Source organism: Serinus canaria, chromosome 6 (genome assembly GCF_022539315.1).
Source record: "Serinus canaria isolate serCan28SL12 chromosome 6, serCan2020, whole genome shotgun sequence".
NCBI classification, from domain to species: domain Eukaryota; kingdom Metazoa; phylum Chordata; class Aves; order Passeriformes; family Fringillidae; genus Serinus; species Serinus canaria.
In genome coordinates this window covers 14,804,267-14,820,711 of record NC_066320.1, presented here as the reverse complement: position 1 = coordinate 14,820,711, position 16,445 = coordinate 14,804,267, and the positions used below count along the sequence as shown (strand labels likewise).

The 16,445-nt window shown below is 40.2% G+C and overlaps 1 protein-coding gene across 1 annotated transcript in view; it reads right to left on the bottom strand.

Annotated features, from left to right (window-relative positions):
• The window catches only part of NDST2 (N-deacetylase and N-sulfotransferase 2), a 120,593-nt gene that overhangs the window by 103,258 nt on the left and 890 nt on the right, over nt 1-16,445 (bottom strand). The gene's annotated exons all lie outside the window — the stretch shown is intronic.

Below are 16,445 nucleotides of genomic sequence, written 5' to 3'. Positions count from 1 at the left end.
AACAAGCAAGCAAAAGAGTCAAGTACCAATATGCATGGGGGGCACACAGGAAAAACATATAACTGGGTATTCTATGACCTATTTTGTTCACTTTATATCAATGATATCTTTCTAATCACTTTATGTTTGTATCCAGGCAACAGGACCAATCATGCATGTAAGAGATCATGATAGTATTAATATATCTTTAAGGTGGGGCAGATGACAAATTTTTACAGAGGCAGTGAAGAATTCCAGGCCTCATTTCCTCACCAAGTGGAAAAAACCTGCCCCCAAATCCAAAAACCATCCTACTCACCCCCCAGATGATATACTCTGCTGCAATACAGCAGCAAACTACTCCCATCACGTGAATCATCATGCAATAAGCACCAGTTCCACTTTATTATGTGATATTACTTGCAGAGGATAGAAAAGTATCAGTACAAGTCAGCAAGAAATAGGTAATTGAGACAATTCATGAACTCCTCAATGTGCTCTCCAGCACATCTGCAGAATCCTGAGGGAAAAGGAGAAGGTCTATGGCCAGATGAACTTTGTTGCTGCCGTGAACCTGATCTGCTGTCCAGCCTTCTCACCTTTAAGTGAAATATTACAGTTCTTGTTGTCATCCTGTATCTCTTACAGAGCTTTCAAACTTGCACCATCAGAATGATTTACAGAAGACTCCTCCCAATAAAGATAGGTAATGCATGTAAACAGTTAAAGGCAATGGGATTTTCTGGCTCATGGCAGAAAGAGTAGCACACTGACCTCTGCTAAATACAGTATCCATCCCCTCTCTCCAAAAGAAATGCCTGTATGCTATTAATACCACAAGATGAAACTCAGCTGTATAAATAAAACCCCTCATTTCAGCTAAGTCTTCGTCATCTCTCTGGCATCTACCACCATCTCTTCACAACAAAACTCTCAGAAGGACCTACAGTGCAGGGTTTTCTTTTTTTTGCTGGACAGGAATGCTAGCCTGGTTTTATTATCTCCTCTTGGCAACTTAACATTTATGAACAATTAGGTTGGAATTAAGGGAAAAAACACATCAAAGCCCAAAGTTCTGCTGGAAGTGCTCGAGTAAGTATTTGCAAATCAGCATGGTTTAAAATGGAAACACACTGTCTGAAAGTCAAGGGGACCCTTCATGCTCTTTCAAGAGATTCTCTGACATGCTGGATGACCTCAAGTACACCACTTATCTTTGCCACATTAAAAAATATCTCCTCAAATGACCTTGCTAGGTAGCTCACTTTGAGAATTAAAAAAATAAATACACTGTAAATCCTCCTATTATTATTACTGCTGTTACTATGGGGGCTGGAACTGTCGTCAGCGAGCAAGCAGGACATAATTTAATTTTCTTTAAATATTTATTATGCGACAGCATAGCCATCTGTTTAACATTCACTATATTTAGTTTCTGTCTTAAGAAACAGAAGGAAAAAAATACCAGCTTTTGACTTTCACTTCCACATATCCTTTCCAGCCACATATGCACTAATGCATGGCCAATATCCTTTCAACTGTAGTACCCAAGAAATTGCAGGAAAGCAGAAAGAATTTCAAGCTTGGATGAAAACAATTCCAACTACAAATTTATTCTCCAAGATTAAAAAAAAAAAAAAAAAAAGAGAGAATCTCTACTTTTAGCAGTATATATTTTGACTTCAGCATTGAGAAGGCAAAACAGGATATGAAGGAAAATAGTGGGACAAGAAGACATAGATGGCAATAAAGCACTGTGCAGAATATGCTACAAGAGGAGAGACATAAAATATCACATATCTATACAAAATAGTAACTTCTCAATAGCAGTTTCTCTCCAGTGGGTTATATTAAAAAACATCATTCTTAAGTAACAGCTGTTATACAAAGGTGCCTTTGGCATCAAAATATATTCTGTTTGGACCCTTCTACAAAAAAGGCTTCTCTTTTCCCTATTTGCACTATGTACTTCCAGCAATCTGTATACAAAAATCTTCTAACATGTCAAACCCCTGGAACTTTGAAATAATACAAGTAAAGGAGGTAGAAAAGAAACTAAACTAATCAACACACACAGAATTAATTTTTAAGTAAGGAAAACTAAAAACTAGGAAACATCAGTTAAAATGCACTCATCCCATTTTATGCTTTCCCATTCCTGCATCTAGGATTCCAAGGCTGAGACCATGAACCCCTCCCAACACACCTCAGTTCCTGGCATCAGCACACCCTACCAAGCCACTCCTGGTCCACCACTGCAATTCCAATATACAGAGCTCAGCCCTTACTGGGAGCACGCCCTAATTTTCTAGGGCTATTTATAAACTGTGATAGCACATCAGGTCAGTCATGCCTGTCTGAGAGGCCAGTATCTGACGTCACAACAAAAAAGGGAATAGAGCTCAAGCCAAGAAACTCCAGCATAAAGGTGAAAAAGCATAAGTCAGACACACAAGTGCAAAAATATGCCCAAAGCTATAATGCTTGTATTGTTTTAAACAGCTTCTTTTCAGATCTTCTATTGCTGACAATAGAAGCAACATCTTCCTGATTTTATACAGCCAAAAGATAACATGCTATAATGGTGGTACACGGTGTCATTAATTTACTGGCACTTAATGATTGAATGGATAACAACTCCCATATACAGTACCAGTAATTTGACCTTCAACTACAGATGTGACCTTCTGTTCATAAACTGTAGTTTCCAAATACATGAAGCAAGTGATTTTTTTAAAAACTGTGTCTAATAAACCAGTAAGGATCTGAATATTACCATTTTGTGCAAAAAAACAAAGAGAAGCCTAATCATTTAGGAAAGGTAGCAACTGCTTTGGAAATACTTTTGTGTTTGAGACCAGCACAGAAGTCCACTTTCAAGTCACACTCCTGTGGAGCAAGGGTTGAGCACTGGCACAGGCCTGTAACCTCTCCTCAGTTTCTCAACAAGGACAAAGGTTTAGGCAAACACAACAGCACATAAACTTCTGTCTAAAATGAGCTAATACTGGGATTGGCTTAAATTGAACATGGTGGGAGAATAAGCTGAAGATGTGCCATTGCCTGATCCATCCAAATAACAACTAGGTTTACTCTCTGTTAGAGTTCTAGTCTACGTTGTAGTTCTTGAGCATACCACAAAAAATGGGGGAAAACTGCCTCCCCTTGAACTACATTTTTTCCTCAATTCTGTCAAAACTCTGCATAAATTTTTAGTGTTAATTTGCAATGCAGAATACATTTCTACCAAATATTTTATCATCAGTGTAATAATCTGAATTTAACACCTTGTTTTAAATGGGATATTTGTAATTGCTTTGTGATCTGACAAGAATCATAGCTGTTTAAAACATAAGAAACTCATTCTGAATTTGGCCTAAAACTCATTCACATCAGTTCCTACAACCTGTACTGTCCAGCTCCAGGTATTTCAAAGACTAGCATAAGAAAGCCTTAAAAACAAATTTGCAAAATAGGAATAAGGAAAAGTAGTCCTTCTTATTATTGTCTATACTTATGGATATCTTGAGCTCAAGGAAACTGTCCAGAAGACGTTAAAAAGTGTTTTCATTTGCAGGATTTGTTTATATAACTGACACATAAATATCAATTACTTTTGACCCTACACATTTTTAACCTCAATGATGTACTGTAGCAATACATTCCACACATTAATTTGTGTACTGAGTGGAATACATTTCCTTTGGCCAGAAGCGAATTTGTTATTTCCCAGTATAATTGACAGTTTCCCCTTCTGATGACAGCAAGGTATCTCTAAGCCACTACTTCCATCAAAAAATCATCAATATCCCTTTTAGAAGACCTTTTTTACAGAGAAACAATTTCACAAATAGAAATGACTCTGCAATCACAGTACTTCATAAAGATGCTGCAATCAGTAGGAAAGATATTGACAACACATGCACTGCACATTCTCTGCCTGTGTTTCTCAACAGCAGGATTACCCTTTATGTGCCCCTGCACTAAGGCTTGAAGGGCAGAACTCAGAGCACCTTCCTCAGAGCTCAAAACCCAGGCCTAGGAACAACAGGACCAGCAATAACCTTATCACAAGAAATGATGATAAATAGAAAGCTTTCTGAGCATGTCAGCACAGCTGTGGTACACGAGAAAGATTCATGCCTCCCTTGATGGTTGGAACAGCGTATGAATTGGCTTTTCACTGGCGTGCTGCTCTTTTGAACTTGCCTTTATATATGATTCCTACCTGCAGAATGTCAAGTTTGAAGCAGCTGGTGTCCTCATGATGCTGTTTTATAAAAATCTGAGGCAGCACATACTAAAAGCAGCCAAACTACACATAAAATTGAGATTACTCAACTAAGTGACAGAAAGAAAGAAATACAATGAACAATCCACTTGAGATTCCAATGCAGTAATTTGATCCGTTCATCCACCATAAACTATTAGAACACCTAAGTAAAGCATTTTCTTATACTTTTCACAGGCATGAACTGAATCTTCTGTCCTGATCTGGGCAGACCTACTTAAAGCAGCAAAAGCCAAACCTCATCTGTGTGCTGGCTGGCTTCCTCTCCATCATCTGAAAACCTGGACAAGAGCTGTGTGACCTTCTCCCCCGTTAAAAAGCCTCACACAGCCATTAATTAATCTCTTGCAATTAATGGTGTCCCTGAAGTAGATTAAATAACTTGCTATCCATCTTCAAAGGTACTTTTACCTGGTTTCAGTTTTTCTTGTATTGACAGTTCAAAAACATGGAGGGATATCTAAGTACTGCTAAAGAGATCTAGTACTATCTCCCTGATGTTAGCCATCAGGGTTTTACTTGGGTCAAATAATCTCTCCATTTATTAGAAGAACAATTCCAGATGATTCAACAGTTTTCAAAATATTAAAGGACGTCTCTGATAGGCCTAAAGATGAGATCACTCACACTGCTGGATTCCAAAAGGTCAATTAATACCAGAAGACAGAAAACAACGCTCAACCTGTAGCATGCTTTCTTCCTTACAGTAATTACAATAAAGCATTATAGATGGTAGAATTAAATTAATGCATTTTGAAAAATTAAATTTTTCCACTGTATTTTTATGATTCGTGCAAGTTAGAACTTGTTTTATTTAAGAGGGACATGCCAAAGTTGCTCAAACAAAATTAATTCTGATATGTTCTATACACAAGCATCCCACTGGTATCACATGGGCTGAGCAATCATCTGATCAGCTACAGGGGCACCTTGAGCTAACTAGAAGTTATAGCAACTACAGGTGGTTGTTCTCAGGGTGGAAGCACTACAGAACTGAAGCAGCATTGCCAAAAGTTTTTAGTATTCTCTGACAGCCAGGTCTTCAGATTCAGAGACCTACATTCCATCCATGGCACAGGAAGATGCTACAAAGCTTTGTATCTACTCCTTCTATCTGCATCTTAGCTACTTCATCTTCCTTTCTCCTCAAAACCCATCTCTTCCATCAAACCTTCTCACGTTCCTCATGCCACACTTGCCCGTCCTCTCTGGTCAACTGTGAATTCCCTAACATTTCTCTTTTGGCAACTGAACTTTCCTGAGATAAAGCTTCTCTTTAGAAGCCCCACTATGCAAAGCACTGCCCATCCAAAGTCACACAACAAACAGCTCTTCTACCCAGAAATAAACTCCTTTAGAAAATGTAGCTTTTTACTGAAACTGACTTTTGGGTCTCCTTCTGACAGCTGATATCTTTCTCCAAAGCAACACAGCAAAATGTCCAATATCTGTAAACTACCTTAGATCTCACAGTAACAGAAGAAAAACACCATAGTCCACTCTTTAAACAGTGCAATCGGGAAGCACTCTTACAGAAACTGCCACGTCAGGTATCACGGCTGGGTGGCAACTGCTTTGTAATCTCTGGCACAGGGCCCTCCAGTCCCAGAACCATTCAGAAAAACAGCAGCTGGCACACAAAGATCAGAAATGTCAATATTGATCAAAATTACATTCCAATGTCAAAATTTTAAAGCCATATGAAATTTTTGGACTGCCGGATCTTGGGGGAAAAGAAACAAAGCTGGCTTTCCAAAAAGGTTTCTGATCTCCTGAAAAGTACCAATTGGTAATGCTGTAAAAGCCAACATCATAGTAAGAATGAAGTCTGCCTACTGCAGGTGCTCTCAACCTCACCACACACAGCCCCCCCTTTTCTTACAAGCCATCTGCCTGCAAGTGCTCAGGAACAACAGGACTTACCTCAAATTCTTAACAGGGTGACACACTTCACTGGAGTTAAAAGTAGATGAATATGGTAGAGATAATCTTATGACTGCCTGGCTCTTGGAAGGGCCAGGGGGCTCTGATGAATGCATTTATTGCTGTAATCTTGAGCCAAATGCCTAAGGGTGACTGCTACATCAAATCCTCTAAAGCCTGAGAAAACAGATAATCCATTGTTTAAAGATTTTAACTAAAAAAGACCAAGGTTGCAAACCCTCAGGCAGAAAGAACAATGAAACTACTAGACAGGAGAACTCTTTGCATTAGTTTGCTGCCCACATACTGCTGTGCTTTGCACATTATACAAGAAATAGCAGCAACTAGACCTTCATATTAAGAAAGAGCTTTTACTGAAGAAGGAAAAGAAAGGGGATTCCTCTGCCCAGTCTTATAGCTACCTGCTCCCAGATACACTATACACCAAAGGTTTTAAACCCTAGCAGTGATTAGTTATGCCAAATATGAGCTACATTATGCAGGCACAGAATTTTTACAGCACTTGGCACTGCCAATGAACAAAAGGCCTCAAGCTGAATACTTAATATTGTACCATTCAAAAAAGTCAGTAGTCATGTACAACCTCTGCAGCTAGTACATTTAAAGTATGTCTGTGCTGGGCTAACAGTGTAATGGCAATGCTGACCTTGTGCAAGAAGCTTGCCAAGCCAAAAAAATGCATTGTATCACTTGCTCCCCAGGAGAGAGACAATATATCTGAGCGACTGTAACAGGGGAAAAAGTACTGCACTCACTGCTCTCAAGAACTGCTTCCTAGAATTTGTAATTTCCAAACCCAACAAAAATTAACCAACATTACTAAGAATTTTTGTGTGACACTTTCTCATCACTGTTTAAGATGATCTTGGGTGACAGTGATAGGACAAAGAATGTTCTGCACCAGTATTACCAACTCAAAGTTAGATTCAGATCAGTATTAGTCAAACCTCATCTCTCCTTTTTTCTTGTATTCTACAGTGATTTCTGCAGTCTCAGTGAAGCCAGCATTACAAGCAGAAAAGGGGGATAAGAAGTCTCCTCACATTCACAGGATGAATTTCACTGCAGTAGCCAGCTTGTTCCCATAACTTTACATGTAAAAAACCCCCCAACCCACATTTCTTCGTGCATCCCCTTTCTTTTCCTTCAAGACAGATGGAATCAAGCTAGGTAAGATTTTCTAAAAAGTATTACCTAAGGATAATTAATTTTATGAAATTTAAATTTTAAGACTTAAGTGTTATATCCTAATGTCTGTGCATATAAGGTTTCAATATTTCATTTGGCTGAGAGCTCCCTCATGTTATTCTGGCTATCATGAAAGTCCTGGCATTTGTGCTCACAAGTGCTGCAACCACTTCCCCAGCTCTGTCAGCAGCTTCATAGCTACACTGGAAGACATTCGTGGTAAAAGGTCATGACTGCACATGAGGATGGAACTCCACAGAGCTCCAGGAAAAGTTACAGTATCCCCTCAGAGAGCAGCTAGCAGAGACTATGTAGCACCAGTGTGAAAGAGTTGCAAAGACAGAACAAAACGAGCAGTGCTCTCAACGCTCATTTTCAAGCTTAGTGTTACCCATCCCATCCCAGAAGATCAAACATGAGGTTTCCAAATCACTAACCCACGAAGACCAAATAACACCTGTATCCCCACCAAATGCTCTCTCCAGATAAAGCCTAATGACAGGGAAAACCAGAATCTTGCATCTGTGGTTTACACCATAGAGCTGTATGAAGATGCTTTTGGCTGAGTTTTTATTCTTTCTTCATTTTTAGAAGTACTCAGTAAGAGAAAATAAGTGCTCAGTAACACTAAAGAGTTTACAGACATACCCTTCAAGAAAAGCCTGGCTTCCAGTGCAGACACTATCAATTTCCACTGCCCTGTCTCCCAGCACTGCCTGGAGCTGATCGTCACCCTTGCACAGGATGCATTTCAGGAAGATATAATTGCAGGAAGGGGAAGGGGCCTGAGCACTCCCAACAATTTCAGTCCTCAAAGATCTGTCCAGAATAGTATCATGGGACAAACTGTCTCTGCATGGGTGCTGGAAAAAACTGTTGAGGAAAACACAGAAACATTGCTATTGTTTGTTTGGTTTTTTCTTTGTTTGCTTTTGGTTGTTTTTTTTTTTCCCAACAAAATATGGAAAAAACCAAGCCCAAGATTAATTCCATAGAAACATAACTAGTTTTCTGACATAACATGTCATGTTGTCCTGGTAAATTGCACAGGACCATAAAGATAATACAGCACTGCTCATCAGAGAAGCTGGGGAGTCTTGGACTAGATGCAAAAAAAAAAAAAAAAAAAAGAAAGAAAAAAGAAAAAAAAAGTGCAGAACCTGTGAACTCAGGCTTGGTCTGCACCTTGATCAAAATGACTACTTTGCTTTTCCTCAGGATCCATTTTCATCAGAAAATACTATTGCTATTACTTCTTCAATCTTACCCCTTACAAGAAATCAGTGATATAAAAATTAATCCAGTGTCCAATTAGAGGTGGAAAAGAACAGGCAGCAATGAAGGACTGCAGTTACTGGCTCTCAGCCTCCTGGGTGTGCAGCTTGGCTCTTAAGCTGCTGGTTGTTTCAGAGTTTCTCATGACCACTGTTAGTTAAGGCTAACCTAGATTTAAAAACTTTGCAGGACTGATGCAGAGAGAAGTAGCACAAGACTTCTCTTCAGCTTACACCATGTGAAACTGTGCTGAGATGACCATCTGGCATGTCTTTAGGTGGTCACTCCTCTCCCCCAACGACAGCTGCCCTGGCATGCTATCAATTCATCTTCTCTTCAAGGTACTCTATGGTGTGCCACTGCAAGAGCATTTGAGCCTGACTGGGTTTCTTACAGTAACATTTTCCCTTCTGGAGAATGATAACATAGCAAAAAAGGAGGTTTGTTTTGTTCTGTTATTTTAACTTCCACATGAGTTTCCTGATCCTCCTTGCTGAGTTCTTGCACCAATACAGAGAAACGCCACCACAGGATTGGACTGCTTTCCTCAGCAGCAGTATCAGTTTAAATAAACCAAGAGGAATATGTTCAAAGGGCATCTTCACCCTGTTTCCATTTGGCAATAGGAAAATGCTAGGACTGACATAAAAATAATTATACCATAGCTCTACTACATGCAAGAGTTAACAACCCCAGAGAAACCTTATGTTCAACACCAACTGCAATTATGACAATCCCTGAACACCAGTTTGCTCTTAACCTGCCCACATACACAACACAAGACCAGAAAGAACTTTCAAGCTCTGCATGCTATCACAGGCACTGTAGCATCGCCTGTGGTTAGTGAGGAATTTGTACTTATAAGTAATGCTGGGAAAGGCAAACATCAATATTTTGTTTGAGGCAAAGCAAGTTTTCCAGCAGAAAGCTTTTTGTTTATACATCTATGTGGACTCAGGCCATGGAAACACACCCTGTTCCACGCACAGTTACAGGATACTAAAATATAGATGTAGGCACATGATAACAGCACGTTTTCATGGTAGCCTTGACTCAGGAAAGCAGGCTCATTCACATCATACTTTGATACAACAGAATCAGAAAAAGGACCAGATCAGAAAAAGGAACATAAAGAAAGGATATAGATAGAAGTCTCCAGACAAAACTAAATCAGGAGACAGCGACAGATCTCTGCTTATGAGGAAGATGATTATGACTCAGCCAAAAGTAAGGCACATGCATTTTGAGCTTCACTATCACTGAGTGAGTCTAGACCATTTAATTAAAAAAAAAAAACAATGAAATGAAAAGTAACAAATTAAATACATTATTTGTAACCAAAATGGGGGGGCAGGGGAAAGCTGAATGTTTCAGAGCTGTTCTGGACAACAGATGAGACATAGAGACCAGCAATTTATGTCAGGCTTCAGTGCTGAAATGAATCTGTCTCCTCACAATTGCTGGACTAGGCCAGGATCCCACCTTATCCCACTGAAAAAGCAGGTTTAACACTACAGTAGTTCACATTGTTCTCTTGAAAGTGGATTCACGCAGATGATGAAACAGGGAGCTGCAGCAGCCCTTACACACAGACACTCTGTCTTGATCAATGCAATGTCTACACTAGTTTCTGTCTGCTCTTTTTAATACCTCTACAGCCCTCAATACATTGAGGGCAAGCAGTTTTCCAACAGTTAGGTGATGATGATTTCAGTTCTGTAGCTCCATTGCTGAGACAAATGATGCCACTTCAAAGACATCTCTATACTTGAAACTGACCTACACACAGGTGATGTCCAGAAAAGAAACAAACAAAACATGGGTGATGACAGATTCAAGATGATGACATTTTAAGGGGCCAAGCAAAACACCAAACTTTTCTCCACTGAAATTTCTGCCTTTTATTAAACTGCACAAGAGTTCCCAATCTTGCTGTGCTCCTTGTTTATCTTGGGCCGTTAAATATTAAGAGGTATTCAACTTGCTGTGAAATTACATTATTCATCTCGGTCATGTTATGTGCCACTGTGTTGGGCCACTCCAAACCTGACCTCACCATTTGGTCAAGGTTAAGCTTCCAGCAGTGCAAAACCCAGTGCAAAACCTATGCAGGAGAGAAACCGGTCTCTTGACAGAAAAAAGTCATTGGGCAGTACCTGACATTTTGACACTCTCCTCACTTAGAATCAATTACAATCTCTGCAGCTAGATTTTGAATCAAACACCCACCCATGATTTGGTCTGACTTCTCTGGGACAGGCATGGCTGTCCAGGACCACAGTAAGGTCCTGGTTACACTTACAATGGAATCCTGGCTGTTGAACAACTTACTCTCAGAGGCATGGGCAAAGACAATCGACAGCTGCATATAAAAGTCAGCACTTGCAAAAGCTTTCAGAATTAAGTGTGAGTGGCACAGAATCCCCACGTCAGCATTAGCTTAAAAAGAAAAAAGTACAGAAAAAATGTTTTAAATATGGGAAAGATAGTTAAGATCAGAAGAGGCAAATTTACATAATTAATAGTGACAATATTAAAAATGCTACACTGAAAAGCAGTCCAGGATTACAAGCAAGTTAGTTGTCACTCTGGAAAGTGTTCAACTCAGCTTCTGCTCAGATACTTATCCTGCTGACATTCTCTACATCTGGAGTGACATTCTCAGTTTTTAATACATTCAGTGGAAAAGCAAAAAAGAATTTCCAGCAAGTGAATCACCTCAATAAATGTGGACATCTACTTTAGGGTAGATTTAGAAATGTGCCCTAACATACCCTTAACATAAAGGGAACTTACAGTGCCCAGCTCAGATGTGGACACTTGTGCTGTATTTACATACTATATTTTCACATGTAATCAGATGAGTCCAACTCTCATCATCCAAGAGAAGCTAAATCTGACTGGTTTAAAAGCCCTTTGTGATACAAAATTTTTCATTTACTCTAAAGCACCAGTAAGGGCTGAAGAGCTAATGCAAAGTCATTCAGTGTTCTTAAAACAAAAATAGACATTTGTAAATGTTCTGTGGTTCTTCTAACCTTTCTGAAGTAAATCTCAAGTTTCTCAGCTTTTCTAAATTCAACTCTACTACTCACAATGTAGAACAGCTAAGGCCTATCATTCCACTGTTTCCTTTAAGGAATTAATACCAAAGTCATTGAAAATGTTAAGAGTTAAGATCTGTTGAAGAGCTCTAAAAACCCACGTGCAAGATCTGATTTTACTTCAGAAGTACTGCCAAGCAAATTAGCATTAATTAGAGACAAGCTTAAAGACCAATAAAATATTAGGCTAATGGAATCATCTGGAACCGTAAAACTAAATAAGATCAAAGGAAAACAAGTAGCTCCATCAGCTCATCTAATGGTCCTGACACAGGAGCCTCCCAACATAAACCACTCAAGAGGAGCGTAACATTCTTGGAGCTCTGAACACAGAACTGAAGGATGTAGGAGATTGGAGATACAAAGGGAAGAGTAAGGACAGGGTTGTATGCTTTCAAAGAGACTGACCAGATGGCAGACCAGAACTGCAAAAAGAGATTAAGTAGGGATAAAATTGTCATTTTGCTGTCCCTCTTTACTCCTTCCCTCTTCCATCAGTTATGACAACCCAGCTCCCAGTCCAACAACTGAATATAGAGAAAAAGCATACACCAATAAATAAAATCAGCAGTGATCCCTGGCTTTGGAGAGGGCTATGACTTGCTGGTGTGCCATCTAACATGCAGCTTTATGACCTACTCTCTCCCCTACCGTGGAAACTCTCTCTGAGGAGGCATCCTCCTCTTGTGAGCTGCTGTACTGGTCTGGGGAAGTAAGAGAGGAGGGCACAGACTATGCTGTCTCTCGCTTTACTGAGAATGCCCTGGACAATCTTTTCTACTAATGGAGATATTTCTAAAGGGGAAAAAAAAAGAATTCAGAATAATGCATTACAGTGCTGAGAGAAAACAGATCAGTACTAGTGCAGCACAACTGTATCCCACACTCCCTCACTTCAATTCCACACTCAAAATGTGACAAAATGCTGTAGACGTTAAGTGCAGAGTGAGACACCCAAAGCACAGAGACTACCAGCTCTAGGACCTGCACAAGCCCTGTACACTGAGCAAAGGACAAAATGTATCTCTCCTTCTTCTACCTCCTTTGATTTTGGAGAAAAAAATATGAACGTTGGTATCTGACTGCTGTTCCTTTTTATGCATAACTTCACAATTTGTATTTAATGACAAATATAAAGTTCACTTAATGGAAAGAAGAGGGCACTATCACAGACTAAGTTAAGGTGGTAACATTTCAGCCTGAGAAGAGCTGCAAGCACTGTTGATACTCCTTATCTGCAACCCCAACAGAAAGAACAGCTGTGGTTACACACAGCTACAAACACATTTGGAAGAGACAGGTATTTCCAAACACCTTCTTGGTGTTGCTAGTACATAAGCAAGTGCTGCATGAAGCTGTCCTTTTTTTTATTTTTTGCACTATTTATTTTTCTTGACAAATTTAAAAGCAGGCTGAGTCTATACAGAGAGAGAGTGTGTGCCCATCCCTCTTCCTTGTTTGAAGAGTTTGGGCAGCTTTAGAAAACAAGCAAACAGCAAATTCCACTTCTGTGAAAACAGATCTTGTTACACTGCCCAGCATAAGCCACAAATATTTTGAGAAGGTCCAAACTGCACTTACAATCTCACCAAATCCCTCATATTCACTGCTAAATCAGTTAGCTTATTAAAAAATATTAGAGCAGGCAAGAATGTGATGGAGGGTATCTTCCTGGTCCAGAAGATTAATTCATCACTCATGTCTAGAGAGTTCTACTGAATTTTTAACAGAGCACATATGGATTGAGTCTAGTGATCTATACAATTTCCTTTCAGGATATGGGTCTATATTGAAAAACAGTCCCCAAACAGCAATTATCAGAGGAGAAAGACCTTCAAAAATCATTATGCACGAAGAACAGGTAGGGCTCTGATTTGTCCACTCCACTAAACCTTTCAGTGGTGATTTAAGATATGTGCTCCACAGCTCTACTGGAGATTCCTGCTTCCAGAGCAGGATCAGCAAAGCAAAAGGTCTGTCTGCACCTTCACTGATGCACCATGCAGTCTGCCATCTCCAGCAGCTGAAGCAGAGGCACATGGTCCCTTCTGATTTTACTGTAGTGGGAAAACTGCCAATGTAAAAGCAGAGGGTACAGCTCAGAGAAAGAAAAAACCCAGACTTTGAGCCTTTCAGAGCTGATGTCAGAACACCTGGTGATCAGGCAGGAGCTGCACAGCGCATGGTGCCTGCAGACTGCGCTGTTACAGGCCAGAGGTGAAGTGCCTCAGCACAGGCATAATGAAATACAGAGCTTCACCTCTGTGCATTATGTTCAATTAACCAAAGCAACTGTGTTCAGCAAAGTCACAGGGAATTTTCTAAAGACAGCTAATGTTGCTTTGGGCCTTCTAAAAATACACTCCCAGTACTTGCCTTTCACCACTCCTGTGCTGCTCAAGGCCTGTCATCAGAAAACATAGCAGCAACTTGGATGTGTCTGCCTTGAAACAAAGAGATTGGAAAGACAGCTAGAAAGGAAAAAAATTAACTCAAAGGCCCCTGCATCAGCAAAGCAAGAATAAAACTAGAGAAGCAGAGAGAGCAAACAGGAGCATTCATCCCAATTATCTCTAGAATCCAGGACAAACGCTGCACTCATGCCCAGTGCCGCCACCACTGACTGACTGCGTGCTGCTGCTGCAGCATCACTGCCTTACACCCACAACTCCACTGCAGCTGCCTGTTGAGCTGGAAATTTGATACACTGCAAAGGCTGCTGACAGCCAGAGGCTGCTCCCTTGTCTATAAAATATCCTGTAATAAATTACATTACAGATTGGGAAAAAGGATTCGGAAGAGCGAGAATTAAAACACAACCTTATGAGAGCTAAATGAGACCAATTAAAGGAGATTTGCTACAAGTGCTGAGGGATTTTGACCTGAGCTGTAATCAGGGATGGATATGCATTCTTTTAAAAGAGGGAAATGAGCAAGAGATCATGTGTAAACAACTCTGCCAATTAAAATGAAATGGATTATCTTATATGTGCAGCTCTGCTCAGAGAATCACCACAAACTTCAGATATACCACTGAGAGATCTGAGACAGTTATTCAGTCCTCTGAAACAAGGCTCAGTGATGGGGAGATAGGCTGTGGCTCAGGGCACATCGAAATCTTAGGTGCATTTGGTTATTTCCCCTTCCCCCATTAAAAACAAACAAACAAACATGGAATTACAAATGTAAATACAAAAGTAGGCTCAAGCTATTTTTACCAGGCCCCTACATGAGTTTTGATGCAGATCAGACTAAAGGTTAGGCACAACAGTGAAACATGCTTTGTGTGAAATCCATGCAGCAGATCCCACCACCACTGCACTACTAGATGCTGCTGGGAGACCCAGCTTGCCCAGGCACACGCTCACATCCTGATAAACAAATCGCACATATTGTACCATACCTCAAAACACTGACTCTCAATTTTTCTGTATCATAATCTCATTTTGCTGCCATATTGCCCCCCACTCTCCATTCTGTCATCCAATCTGAGAACCCGTACCCAAAAGCAAAAGTAATTTCTGCAACAGGAGCAAAACATTTGATATAGACAGAGGTACCACTACTCCTGCTCTGAGTCCTTGCTTGCAGCTCATTCTGAGCTGCACCTTTTTTTAAAATCCCAGTTCCTCATAGTTCATATACACATGCAAAAATGCAGCTTTACAAGGAATGAAGAAATACTGAAACAGAGGAAGAGAAGACCCATTACAAAACCATGTTCAAGAAACAGCAAGGAAAACATTACCACATGTGCTTAGGGAAGAACAAAAACTAAAACGTAAGAACAAAGAGAAGAATTTGGGATAAGGAAGAAAAATTTAAGAAGCAGCAATTGAACAAGATATTAACTGGAAGAGATATGTACTTGTTCACAGCTGCTGACAGGAGAAAGTTTTTACACCATTTTATGCTGGTTGCCAGACTTAAGCACACAGCTTTTCCACTGGCTCAAAACTGGTCTACTGGAGTCTGGCTGGTTTTGGAACCAACAATCTCAACACACCACAATCGCTTTTGTGCAGGGTGAAGAAAATGCCTATGTCCATTCTGTCAGCAGATCAGTGATCTCAGTGCCATGAAAACAGCCACACTGAGAAGCCTGATGAAAAAACACTGCACAAACCCACTGTGCATGGAGTGCCCCAGGTGTCTTTGTGCAGCAGTTCTACAGGGCTTGGCTTTGGGATCACGGTCCAGGTGCCGAGCCAGCTCACATGGGCAATGTCAGGACGTGTAAGCACTCAGGCCAATGAACTCTTTGGGCTGATGCTAAGCCTCTAGTTTCTTCTGTCTCTCGGGTGTTTTTGTACATGACATCTCCCTCCATACTGCCATCATCTAAAATTTCCCAGCCCCATTACCACAGATAATTGACTGCACATAACCTGAACAATCCATCAGAAGTTTCTAGTTTACCTCTGCCACAAAGGACAAAGTTACGGTTCCTAATGAGAAATGCACATACAATTAACATTCTGAATACTTCTTTGGCAAAAGTGGTCACAAAGGATCCCAGTGTGGAGTAGCTTAACTTGTGGCTGAATTCAGAGGTCTGGCATTTGCTCACTTCTAATTCAGGCAACAGTTTACTCACTCTTGCATAAGCAAACAGGGATGTCTCATGCTTTTATTTATCACTTTACCTCCGTAAAAATGTTTTA